At 43.2% G+C, this 12,770-nt stretch overlaps 1 long non-coding RNA gene across 1 annotated transcript in view; it reads left to right on the top strand.

Annotated features, from left to right (window-relative positions):
* LOC126234473 (uncharacterized) overlaps nucleotides 1-12,770 on the top strand; it is a 340,217-nt gene that overhangs the window by 232,681 nt on the left and 94,766 nt on the right. The gene's annotated exons all lie outside the window — the stretch shown is intronic.

Here is a 12,770-nt window from a genome sequence, read left to right as displayed (position 1 = left end):
AATAACTCAATTAGCAATGGAAGCAATAAAATTACGTTTGTCATATGATGGACCACGTGGAGTACAATTCACAAAGACAAGAAAATCAAAATAAAACGGAAATTCCTTATACCGTGAATACTCAGAGCTATATTACGAGAGCGTCCTGGAAAGCATTCCATACGAATATTTTATGTGAAACGTTCTACATCTTCGTTCTTCATCCCTACATATTTATTTGCCAACAAAAGTAACTATGTCGTTGAACACATTTCTCCCAAAGACAGACCAGTTTGTTGACGTCATCGCTGTAGAATTTTTGACTTTATTGACGGAGCCACAACCACACTTCTGCTTGCACCGCTTCTGCACTATCAAAGTAAAGTCCTCCACAGAGTTCTTTAAAGTTTGGAAACAGATGAAAATCATATGGGGCCAAGTCGAAACCCTACGGAGGATGATCGATGACAGCAAACCCAAGGCATCGGATTGCTGCAGATCTCACAGAGCTTGTATGTAGTCACATTCATGCTGAAGCAGAGAATACTCCACCTCTCGAAGAAGTCTTCTATTTCTAAACTCTATTAGCACACTGTTTCTCATGCACCGACACAGCTACGTTACACGCCGCCAGTTACAGGCTACAATTCGGAGTGCGCTAGCGGCAGGCAGCTGCAAATATGCAGGCATGAAAAATAAAGGTGTAGAATGTTAATGACGTTCGTTTTATTTAAAAATCTTTAAGAGTTTTTACTTAAGAAGTTTAGTGGCATTACTTTTCAGCACGTCTTCGTAACATTTCGGGGAATAAAGAATCTCTAATCTTATGGAAGAAATACTGCTACTCCTCTGTGAAAGTGTAACATTACGTGTTTATCAGCAACCCATGTTAAGGGGGAACACGACTGATATTCGTATATAACCCTGAGAGCATTGTAGAAAAAATACGCTGACGGAGAAACAAATCCAGTTATCGATAAATAATTAATGTAGAGTAAGGAAACTTCGGGAATACATTTGTCTAGGTAACGTACTTAAGTGATTAACGTTGCAACAGTAAAGTTTAATTAAGCGAGAGAAAAGGCCACTGAAAATATGAAATGCTGATACATTAATAACCAGTGCAACTGCCGAAATGTTGAATACAAGAACGTAAACGTGCATGACAGTTTGCTGTATGAACTTCCATGCGTACTGCGCTTGGTCGGTCAGTACAGGGACATACAATGCTGCTGGTGGATAACGCGGGAATTATCGTCCGATGTCATATATGTGCTCTATTGAAGACAGATCTGGTGATCATGTGGGGCAAGGCAACACGTTGACACACTGTAGAGCACGTTGGGTTACAACAACGACATGTGGACGAGCGTTATCCCGTTGAAAATTCCCCTGGGCTGCTGCTCATAAATGTCAGCACGTTGGGTTACAACAACGATATGTGGACGAGCGTTATCCTGTTGAAAATCCGCCTGGGTTGCTGCTCATGAATTGCAGCACAAGAGGTCGAGTCCCCGGATTGAGATCCAAATTTGCAGTCAGGGTGCGTGAGATAACGACGAGACTGCTCCATCTGTCATACGAAATCGCACCCCATCCAGGTGTAGCTCCGGTATATTTGGGCCACAGATAGGTTGGCTGCAGGCCCTCAACTGGTGTCGTAACCAATGGCCCTCAACTGGTGTCCTAACCAGCACACGGCGATCACTGGCAGAACCATCTTCCTTCAGGAAACGCCACAAATCTAATTCGCCCTCCAATGAGCTCTCTCCATCACTGAAGTCGTCAACGGTTCTAGTTTGGGGTCAATGCAATGCACGGTACAGGACGTCTGGCTCGGAGTTGTCCTTGAAGTAACCAATTTGTAACAGTTCGTGGCGTCACTGTAGTTTCAGCTGCTGCTCGATTTGCTGCTGTAGACACAGTGTGATGCTTCACAGCCAAACGGCGAACATGGCGATTTTCCCTCTCGTCAGTGTCACTTGCTGTCCGGTGCCTGGTCTTCTTGAAAACTTACCTTCCCGAGACCACCGCTGCCAGCAATCATGTATCGTGGTTACACTCCTGCAAAGTCTTTGTGCAATATCGTGGAAGCAACACCCTGATTCTTGTAACCCTGTTACATGATCTTGTTGAAGCTCAGTGAGTCTTTGACAATGACATCTTCATGGTCTAAGGGCATTCTTGCCTAACATCAACTCACAACATCAGTCTCAATGAAAACAAGCGCTCAAGACCGTTACAGCGCGTATATAAAGAACACCTATTTTGCTTCCTCATAGTGGCCCTAGTTGCGCCACTCTTATGGAACAGGCACGAAATTTTAATAGACATCATATTTCAGAAACACATCTACAAACTTTCGTTAATTTCGCTCAACTCCTTCTTGGTGTTGGGATTCTTTATCAGTCCACAGTATTGCGCCAAGTTGCACAGGCGTAGCCTGGGAAAGACCAGCGGAACATAAAATCAACTCAATACACAGCATCATCAAACCAGCCACGAAACAAGATCCACCATGACCATCAACAGGAAACTGAGCTGAATGGAATGGCTTTCTTTAGCCCGCCTTTCTTTAGCGTTTATCGGTGCACGATTCCACTGAACTCTGCTCTTCGGACCCCTAATGGTCAGCCAGTTATACTTACAAAGGTACGGACTACATACATCTTTACTTTCCTTAGGCCGGCCAGTGTGGCCGAGCGGTTCTAGGCGCTACAGTCTGGAACCGCGCGACCGCTACGGTCGCAGGTTCGAATCCTGCCTCGGACATGGGTGTGTGTGATGTCCTTAGGTTAGTTAGGTTTAAGTAGTTCTAAGTTCTAGGGGACTGATGACCTCAGAAGTTAAGTCCCATAGTGCTCAGAGCCCTTTACTTTCCTTAGCACTCGAGCATCCGGGCACAGAAGGTCTAGATAATACTTTAGCGGTTCACAATTTGTGCTAAAATGAATAATTTGAAAGGAGACTTTTGTTGAACTTCTTTCAAACCGAATGTTACAAAATTTTAAAACAGATCTCAAAGTGTAGTTTAATCCCTTTATATTGTGATGGAGCTTCTTATACGAATCCTTTTATCAGACATTATCTCTTCGCAGCGCCTATGAGCTTTTAAATAGATATAATATAGACAAATTTACTAATACAATTACTTGCTTGTTGTCGACATTGAAGCCTTGAGAACATACAGCCTGCTTTGCCTACCGAGTGATTTGCAACATTTATAAAATCATCCCGTTTGCCAAATGCAGCACATCCTTTTTCTGGAGACTATCCCTGAGTTCTCGTTGCCAGTTTACGTAAGTGACGTCACTTAAAACTTATATGAAATGCTTGAAAAAAATGTAATTTCATGTACTAACTTCACAATTATTAAGGACTTAACGGCTCTGAAGGCTGTTATGGTTTGTTATTTTTGTTTTTGTCTTTGAAGTTAACGGTTAGTGCCATAAGTATATGTGTCGGTGCCAGGACACCCGAGAGAAATGAAGCGCGTTGACTACACTTTTCAAGTGTGTAGAACGAATATAAAATCACAAAAAATGGAAAAACTACTTTTTGAATATGTGTATTAATGACGTTATTAAGAAATGCGGGTTGCTTGAATGTGCTCTTCATGTTTGAGAACATTTAGGGATATCCGTAATGTTATGTTAGAGCAAGAAACCGCATTAAAAGCGGTACTGCAAAGCATAAAAATTAAAACTAGCACAAAGCTGTTATTTTCGGGTTTACCAAAAGTTATTTAAGCGCGGTATACCTCCAAACTCAATTATCTCAGTTGAGCTCAATACATGCAACATAGTTAAAGAAATCTGGGACTTCTATGAAAATGAGGACAATACCCTCAATATACCCATAACTTCCTAGGCAATGATATGTGTTCTCATACAGACATAGGAATCTAGAATAAATCTTCTTTGTTTCAGTGCAGTAATACCTATCTTCGCCAAACTTTTACAAACAATTCAGATAGATTAAATAGTATTCGGAAGAAGCACTCAGCTTTCAAACCAGGAGTCATTGTTTTGCTGTCTTTTCTTAGAGTGCTCTGCTAATTACTTTTCAAAGAGCCTAAATGGGACAGAAGCAACTAGAGGTAGTCTTGATAGAGGTGTCCTCATTCCAATGTGGCTACTCTTCAGAAACCAGATTTATTGGCAAAAGTCTGATAGCGATACATTGTAAGCAGTGTGTTTATCCTTTTTCAGTAGGTTGTCTTCAATGAGATGCACACAAACGCAATCATGAATGCGTAAAATATATATCTGAAAGCCCATGCTGTAGCGACATAAAACACTCAGATAAAAGTGAAAGCTGATAGCCACATACATGGATCGGGAGCATAAGAGCAGACATTGTGGTCAGCGTTTTTCTTTTTCTCCTCTGCGTCTTCCAGTCATTCTACGAACACGTCACGTAATTTACTACCTCATGTTTTCTGCACAGTCGTGAGTGCACGACTAATTGGGCTATGCTTGTCAGTATAGACTAACCGTTTTACGACCACACATCGACACTTCAACACCTGACCTGGTGCCCATGGGAAAATAAGCTTTAGTAGTTTGCTTTTACCACATGTACTTGCAGTTACTAACCAACCTAAGATCTGTGTTATCACATACAATACTGCGCGCCCGCTCAGCCGTGCCTGTATCGGGTATCGGCTCGATACCTCGAGCACCCTCTGCCGAAGTGATACAGGACCGCCGGCGGCCACGTGATTCCCACTCGCGCTTGGAGCCTCATCGCTACGACACCATCGCCAGTACTTACAAGGGAACATCCCCATCGCACCCCCCTCAGATTTAGTTATAAGTTGGCACAGTGGATAGGGCTTGAAAAACTGAACACAGATCAATCGAGAAAACAGGAAGAAGTTGTGTGGAACTATGAAAAAATCAGCAAAATATACAAACTGAGTAGTCCATGCGCATGATGGGCAACTTCAGGGTAAGATGAGCTCCGGAGCGCCCTGGTCCCGGGGTTAGTGTGAGCAGCTGCAGCACGAGAGGTCCTTGGTTCAAGTCTTCCATCGGGTGAAAATTTTAATTTTTTATTTTCAGTTTATGTGACAAACTCTTATGTTTTCATCACTTTTTTGGGAGTGATTATCACATCCACAAGAAAACCTAAATCGGGCAAAGTAGAAGAATCTTTTTACCCATTCGCCAAGTGTACAAGTTAGGTGGGTGGACAACATATTCCTGTCATGTGACGCACATGCCGTCACCGGTGTCGTATAGAATATATCAGACGTGTTTTCCTGTGGAGGAATCGGCTGACCTATGACCTTGCGATCAAATGTTTTCGGTTCCCATTGGAGAGGCACGTCCTTTCGTCTACTAATGGCACGGTTTTGCGGTGCGGTCGCAAAGCACAGACACTAAACTTATTACAGTGAACAAAGAACGGACATATCATAACTTTGCGAAAATAAAGAAAGTAAACTTTTCACTCGAGGGGGGACTCGAACCAAGGACCTCACGTTCCGCAGCTGCTCACGCTAACCACGGGACCACGGCGCTCCTGTGCTAACATTAGCGTTGGTGTTGCCTATCTTGCGCATGGGTTATTCAGTTTGTATATTTTGCTTATTTTTTCATAGTTCCACACAACTTCTTCCTGTTTTCTCGATTGATCTGTATTCAGTTTTTCAAGGCCTATCCACTGTGCCAACGTATAACTAAATCTGAGGGAGGTGCGATGGGGAGGTTTCCTTGTTAGTAAAGCGAACCTCGGCCGCCCCCACTAGCCGCGCGGTTTAAACGCGCTGATTGCCGAGCGCGAAGGCGCACGGGTCCCCGGCACGAATCCGCCAAGCGGATTAGTGTCAAGGTCCGGTGTGCCGGCCAGCCTGTGGATGGTTTTTAATGCGGTTTTCCATCTGCCTCTGCGAATGTGGGCTGGGTCCCCTAACTCCGCCTCAGTTACAATGTGTCAGCGATTGCTGTCTACACGTACGCGTACGCCATAATTACTCTACCACGCAAACATTTGGGGGTTAAACTCGTGTGGTATGAGACGTTCCCGGGGGGGTTTACTGGGAGCTGAACCGCACAATAACCCTGTATTCGGTGTGGGGCGGCGGCGGTGGGGTGAGGGACTGCGGTGGCCTGTTGTGGGGTTGTGAACCACTGAGGGTTACGGCGGGACGAAGCATCTCCGTCGTTTCTGGCTCCCCGGTTCGATACACAATACACAGAGAACCTCACCTTAGTTGCTATTATAGATCTGCCTTATTTGGAATGAGTCTTCGTTGGCGTGGGGAATTGCTAGTTAATCCAATCTTTTGTTTAGCCGGCCGGATTGGTCGTGCGGTTCTAGGCGCTACAGTCTGGAACCGTGAGACCGCTACGGTCGCAGGTTCGAATCCTGCCTCGGGCATGGATGTGTGTGATGTCCTTAGGTTAGTTAGGTTGAAGTAGTTCTAAGTTCTAGGGGACTGATGACCTCAGAAGTAGAGTCCCATAGTTCTCAGATCCATTTGAACCATAATCTTTTGTTTATTATCTTATCTTGCTTGCTAATCATTTCTGCTCCTCTCCATTTTTCTTATGAGGACTGTAGCTCACCTCTCCCTGCCGTTGTATATGAAGTCGTACACAACAAAAATATACTACTAATAATAATTATTAGTCCGCGAATAAAGTTAATACTGATGTAATATTGTCCAGTAGACTGTTCTCGATTACTTACAACTAAAACCCAATATGGACAACATAAACTTGAAAACGTGTGGCGACCAAAATTAAAACGAACAAGTCTTTAAAGTGACGTGTTCGGTTGGTTGGTTGTTTGGGGAAGGAGACCAGACAGCGTGGTCATCGGTCTCATCGAATTAGGAAAGGATGGGGAAGGAAGTCGGCCGTGCCCTTTCAGAGGAACCATCCCGGGATTTGCCTGGAGTGATTTAGGGAAATCACGGAAAACCTAAATCAGGATGGTTGGACGCGGGATTGAACCGTCATCCTCCAGAATGCGAGTCCAGTGTCTAACCACTGCGCCACCTCGCTCGGTGACGTGTTCGGTGCTGCAAGAATAGCTTCCTGTATCGCGTAACATAAAAGCAAATCTCAAAAGTGGTTTATTAGGTTTATTAGCTACGGAACTCTTACGATTCGAGATTAACATTCATTTTACTGCCCTTTGCAGAAGATCTGCTCAGGTTGCAAGTGATCACAAGCCTCATGTCTTTAAATGGCTTGCCGGCCGCGGTGGTCTAGCGGTTCTAGGCGCTCAGTCCGGAACCGCGCGACTGCTACGGTCGCAGGTTCGAATCCTGCCTCGGGCATGGATGTGTGTGATGTTCTTAGGTTAGTTAGGTTTAAGTAGTTCTAAGTTCTAGGGGACTGATGACCACAGATGTTAAGTCCCATAGTGCTCAGAGCCATTTGAGCCATTTTTTTTTAAATGGCTTGTTAGCACAATAGGAATTCAACGAACAAATATTTATTCGTAGGACTTTGGGCTTTTCTATTTCAGTCACAAAAGATTGTAGTCATGCAGTAAGAGCACAAATGTAAGCTGAATAGAGCACATAACTTCTTTATCTGCAAAGTCTCAGACATTGTAAATTTGTATGTATTGCAGTCACTAAAAAATATTCTCGGTCGTTACACAGCACGACATCTGATCTGTCGGCAGTCCAGGATGGCGCTTAAAATTTTAATAGAAAAAATTGGCCACCTAGAACGTCTGTGCCAGCTCTGTTTTACATCACTATCGTTTGTTACTATGTCTATGTTCGTACAGTAACTTACAATGTCCTTCAAACATTGGTGCATTTATGATAGACATTGTAATTTTAAGATACAGACATTGTAACCATCGATAATGTCCCCATGCCTCGACGGGATGAAATTACAACAAATCATAGAAGTTTGGATTGGTACTGGAGGGAGGCGTGCTAAGATAGGCGATTTAGTGTTAAATTTACGCATCTTTCAAATCGTACAGAAAATAAATAGTCTTATGACAATGAGGTGTTTGTTACAGAAATTAAAATTTACGTGTAACACGATTTGGTTTAATTTTTTAGTGTGACAGGTGAAAGCTCTTCTTTAAAATTTGAAGCATAGTTGGAGAAGTGTCTTTTATTTTTTTAACTTTCTTAACGTATACTGTGTTTTTCAGTTTCTGATGTTTGTTTAACTTTACGAAGGATACTACTAGGTTATTATAATGTAAGTGTCATTTCATCCTGGTTATTTGTTATAACGTTAAGCTTTCAAAGAAATTAATTGTTAATCACACTTTGTAAATTGCAACATAAAGGCAGTTTTTAGTAATTTTTTATCCTGTTTAAATATTGATGTACTTCTCTGAATAAGCAAAATTAAATTCCTTGCATATGAGTAAAATGTGTGTCTCTAGTTTAAGTAAAAGCATTTGAAATTTGAAATATGTTCTTACCTTGTAATAGCATGTTCGCACTAAACAGAAAGAGGGTTTTAGCAATTAAAAACTAAAAAAGTTAACATGGGCACATGTAAAACAAAAAAGTGGGTAAGGTGGCCACTCGCGATAAGCGGGAAAATCGTGTTTGAATCCAGGTCCGGCAAAAATTTTCGTGTACCTCAAATAACTGATGTCAATTTCGATTGGCGAAATACGAAACCAATTCGTGTTATTTTAGTCAGTGAGGATTAAGTCTTGTATGTGCTTGCTGCTTGCCGTTGTCTCGCAAGCTACTCATACTAGTAAGAGCTTGTCTCGTAGTGCGAGTGCCATACGCGATGAGCAGTAGCCATAATGTCATGTAGTATCAATGATTACATTCGACACCTGCGACTGTTGCGGACTGCGCATCATCTGAACACAGTAACACAGAGGCACTGTGGGTGGGCAGCTCACTGGAGGAATGGCGCGCTCAAATCCTCATCCAGCCATGAGCATTTCAACTTTCCGAACGTTCTATAATTGACATCAGGTGTTTTCTGAGATGCTTCCAAAAGCAACACGAAGACTAGTTCATCTGTCTCCATTGTCTAACCTACATTTATGCTCCATTCCTAAGAACGATAACGAACATTGAACTGATAACTTACTTCCTTGTTTGGATCAGCGCATCATTAGTGCTCTTGTACAACAAGGCACTACTTCCTAAGCAGGAAAGGCCCCTCCGCCCTTCAGCAGATAGATTTTCTCCTGCTAATCACGTAGAGTGCACCCCGTACTGCTGCCCACCTAGTCCCTCACTGGCGGCCAATACTTCCGACAGCTGCCACTATCTGGAGCACTCGATGGAATGGCTGTCTATCATTCTACGTGAAACACTGTAACCAAATCCATCTAATCTCTTCAAGAAATTAGTAGTGTGTGAGAAGTACTGAAACTAACAGCGAATCCTCTACAGGCTCTTCAGTGCTTAGCTACTTCCCAAAGTATTTTGTTTAGTATTACGAGAACTATATTTACGTTAGCCCACGCCTCACTAAACCACAACATTCCATTACTTTCTTATTTAATATTAACGCTGCTACTTCGATACACGACCTGCTAAAACACGAGAAACGGTGCGCCAGAGACAAAAGTATGTGGGACCGTGCACTGAATTAAGAGTCAAGACAGCACAAAAAATACGAAAACACACAGAGCAAAGTTTACACAATTTACACACACACACACACACACACACACACACACACACACACAGACAGACAGACAGAGAGAGAGAGAGAGAGGGGGGGGGGGGGGGGGGGAGCGCACACAATCTTCCACTTACATAGTAAATGACGATTGTTACGACAGGATCATTGGGTGGGCGGTTACTCGCCGCTCGTGAACGCAGAGAGCGTAGGAAGCCGGCATTATTCAGCTAAGAACTTTCAGCGGCATGTGATGGTGCACAGATAACATTCGTATAATCGTGCATACCCTTTTTACTCTATACTGTGAAAATAATATCTTACTCATGAAATCATCGGAATCAGATGTGAACACTGAGACAATCATTTGAACGTTTGGAACTATTGGCATATACCCCTTTTTTATGGAAGCAGGTAATCCAAAAGATGTAATGGTAGAATGTTTTGTAAGAATGTACTTTTATCGGACGTAGGTTACGGCTTTAACGTCAGATGGGTGGTATTTTCATTTTTGTCTAATTATTATTGGAACGGAACATATCTGATACTCATAATCTTACTGTACGCTATACCATGAAAACCTCTGATGAGCTTTCGATGCGGTAGATTGTTTTTAATGTTCTTTAACTTAGTATAATCAACGGCGTACGTAACGACAGAGGGATTCAGGGTTCAGTTTGGTGCGCCGTTGAAAGTTTCGTCCTTTGTTATTGTTTTTAAGGCTGCCTTCTTGTCTTTATGTCTTTGGTATAAATTTTGCAGTTGATTTTAATTAAGTTAACTTCCCGATTAATCAGAGACATGAAACTTTCAACACTGCTCAAAACTGGATGCCAGTGCAATGTTAACTCGCTTTCTTGTACGGTTTATAGCGAAAGGGTGAGTGGGAGTACTTTGTGTACCAATGCCATTGCCCCATTATCCTTTTCCAGTCGCTAATGATTCGGGTTCAGAACGATTGCTGGTAAGCCTTCGTGTGAGTTGTAATGTGCCTGCCGCGCGGAGTGGCCGCGCGGTCTTGGGCGCTATGTCAGGGATTATGCGGCCCCTCCCGGCGGAGGTTCGAGTCCTCCCTCGGGCATAGGTGTGTGTGTTGTTCTTACAATAAATTAGTTTAAGTAGCGTGTAAGTCTAGGGACCGATGACCTCAGTAGTTTGGTCTCTTAGAAATACACAGATTTGAACAATTGTAATGTGTCTAATTTTCAACTTCACGGTGTTTGCATGAAACATACGAAGGATGGAGCAATATATTGGCTGACTCGAGTCAAAAGAAACTGACATAAACCTGAAATTTAACATAGACTGAAGAGCCAAAGAAACTGGTACACCTGCCTAAAATCGCGTACGGCCCCCGCGAGCATGCAGAAGTGCCGCAACACGACGTGCCATGGACTCGACTAATGCCTAAAGCAGTGCTGGAGGAACCTGACACCATGGACCCTGCAGCACTGCCCATAAATCCGTATTAGCAGGGAGAGGGGGGGGGGGGTGGTTGGAGATCTCTTCTGAAGAGCACGCTGCATCATACATATGCTCAATAACGTTCATGTTCGGGGAGCTTGGTGGCCAGCGGAAGTGTTTAAACTCAGAAGAGTGTTCTTGGAGACACTCTGTACCAATTCCGGGAGTGTGGGGTGTCGCCTTGTCCTGCTGGAATTGCCCGAGTCCGTCGAAATGCACAACGGATATGAATGGATGAAGGTGATCATATAGGATACTGATGTACCTGTCACATGCCAGAGTCGTACCAAGGTTCAAATGGCTCTGAGCACTATGGGACTTAACATCTGAGGTCATCAGTCCCCTAGAACTTAGAACTACTTAAACCTAAATAATCGAAAGACATCACACACATCCATGCCCGAGGTAGGATTCGAACCTGCGACCGTAGCAGGCGCGCGGTTCCGGACTGAAGCGCCTAGAACCGGTCGCCCACCACGGCCGGCCAGACGTATCAGTGGTCCTGTATCACTCTAACTGCACACGCTCCGCACCATTACAGAGCCTCCATCAGCTTGAACAGTCCCGTGCTGACATGCGGGGTCCATGGGTTCGTGAGGTTGTCTCCATACCCGTACACGTCCATCCGGTCGATACAATTTGAAACGAGGCTCGTCCGACCAGCTGACATGTTTCCAGTCACCAACAGTGCAATGTCGGTGTTGACGGGCTCAAGTGAGGCGGAAAGCTTTGTCTCGTGCAATCATCAAGGGTACACGAGTGGGCCTTCGGCTCCGAAAGCCCATATCGACGGTGTTTCGTTTTATGGGTCGCACGTTGACACTTGTTGATGGCCCACCATTGACATCTGCTGCAATTTGCAGAAAGGTTGCACTTCTGTCACGTTGAATGATTATCTTCAGTCTTCGTTGGTACCGTTATTGCAGTATCTTTTCCCGGTATCTTTTTCTGATATTCACGATATACTCATGAAATGGCCGTACGGAAAGATCGCCAATTCATCGATACCTCGGAGATGCTGTGTCCCATCGCTCGCTCACCGACTATAACACCTCTATAAAACTCACTTAAATCTTGATAATCTGCCATTGTAGCAGCACTAACCCATCTAACAACTGTGCCAGACACTTGTTGTCATGTAGGCGTTGCCATCCGCCGCGCCGTATTCTGCCTGTTTAGTTATCTCCGTATTTCAATATGCGTGCCTATACAAGGGTTCTTTGGCGCTTCAGTTTATGTGTCTGTTCTAATCTCATCGAAATATTTGTAATCGATTGAAAATTTTCACATTCACAACACTAAAAAGGAGAAATAACTATTTAAATAAAAATAAAGTTTTAATAATTTTTCCTAGCCCCATACAGATTTCTAACCCAATACTGATAGTACTGAAATTTAGTGATCGTGAATTTTTAATAGGTATGAATATACTTGTAACATTTAAACGAAAAGCTTGGGACGCGTGCAATACATATTTGATGTATGATTAGTTCACTTCGATATTATCTCCTGCACGCACCGGACGGTTTTCGTTATCTAAACAAGCACTTTTACTGTTGTTAAAAATCCATACTGACAATTTTCAGTACTATCTTTATGGGGCCTGGAATCTGTATGGGACTATAAGAAATTATTTTACTTCCTAATTCGATTTAGAAATGTGTTATATTGAAGGTACATTTTTATTTAAATTTTTTTTATCGTTTCAAATCATTTTTAGTATGACCTAATTCACTT

Source organism: Schistocerca nitens, chromosome 2 (assembly GCF_023898315.1).
Source record: "Schistocerca nitens isolate TAMUIC-IGC-003100 chromosome 2, iqSchNite1.1, whole genome shotgun sequence".
Lineage (NCBI taxonomy): Eukaryota > Metazoa > Arthropoda > Insecta > Orthoptera > Acrididae > Schistocerca > Schistocerca nitens.
The sequence above is the reverse complement of the archived record's forward strand: the minus strand, read 5'-3'. Positions and strand labels throughout refer to the sequence as shown.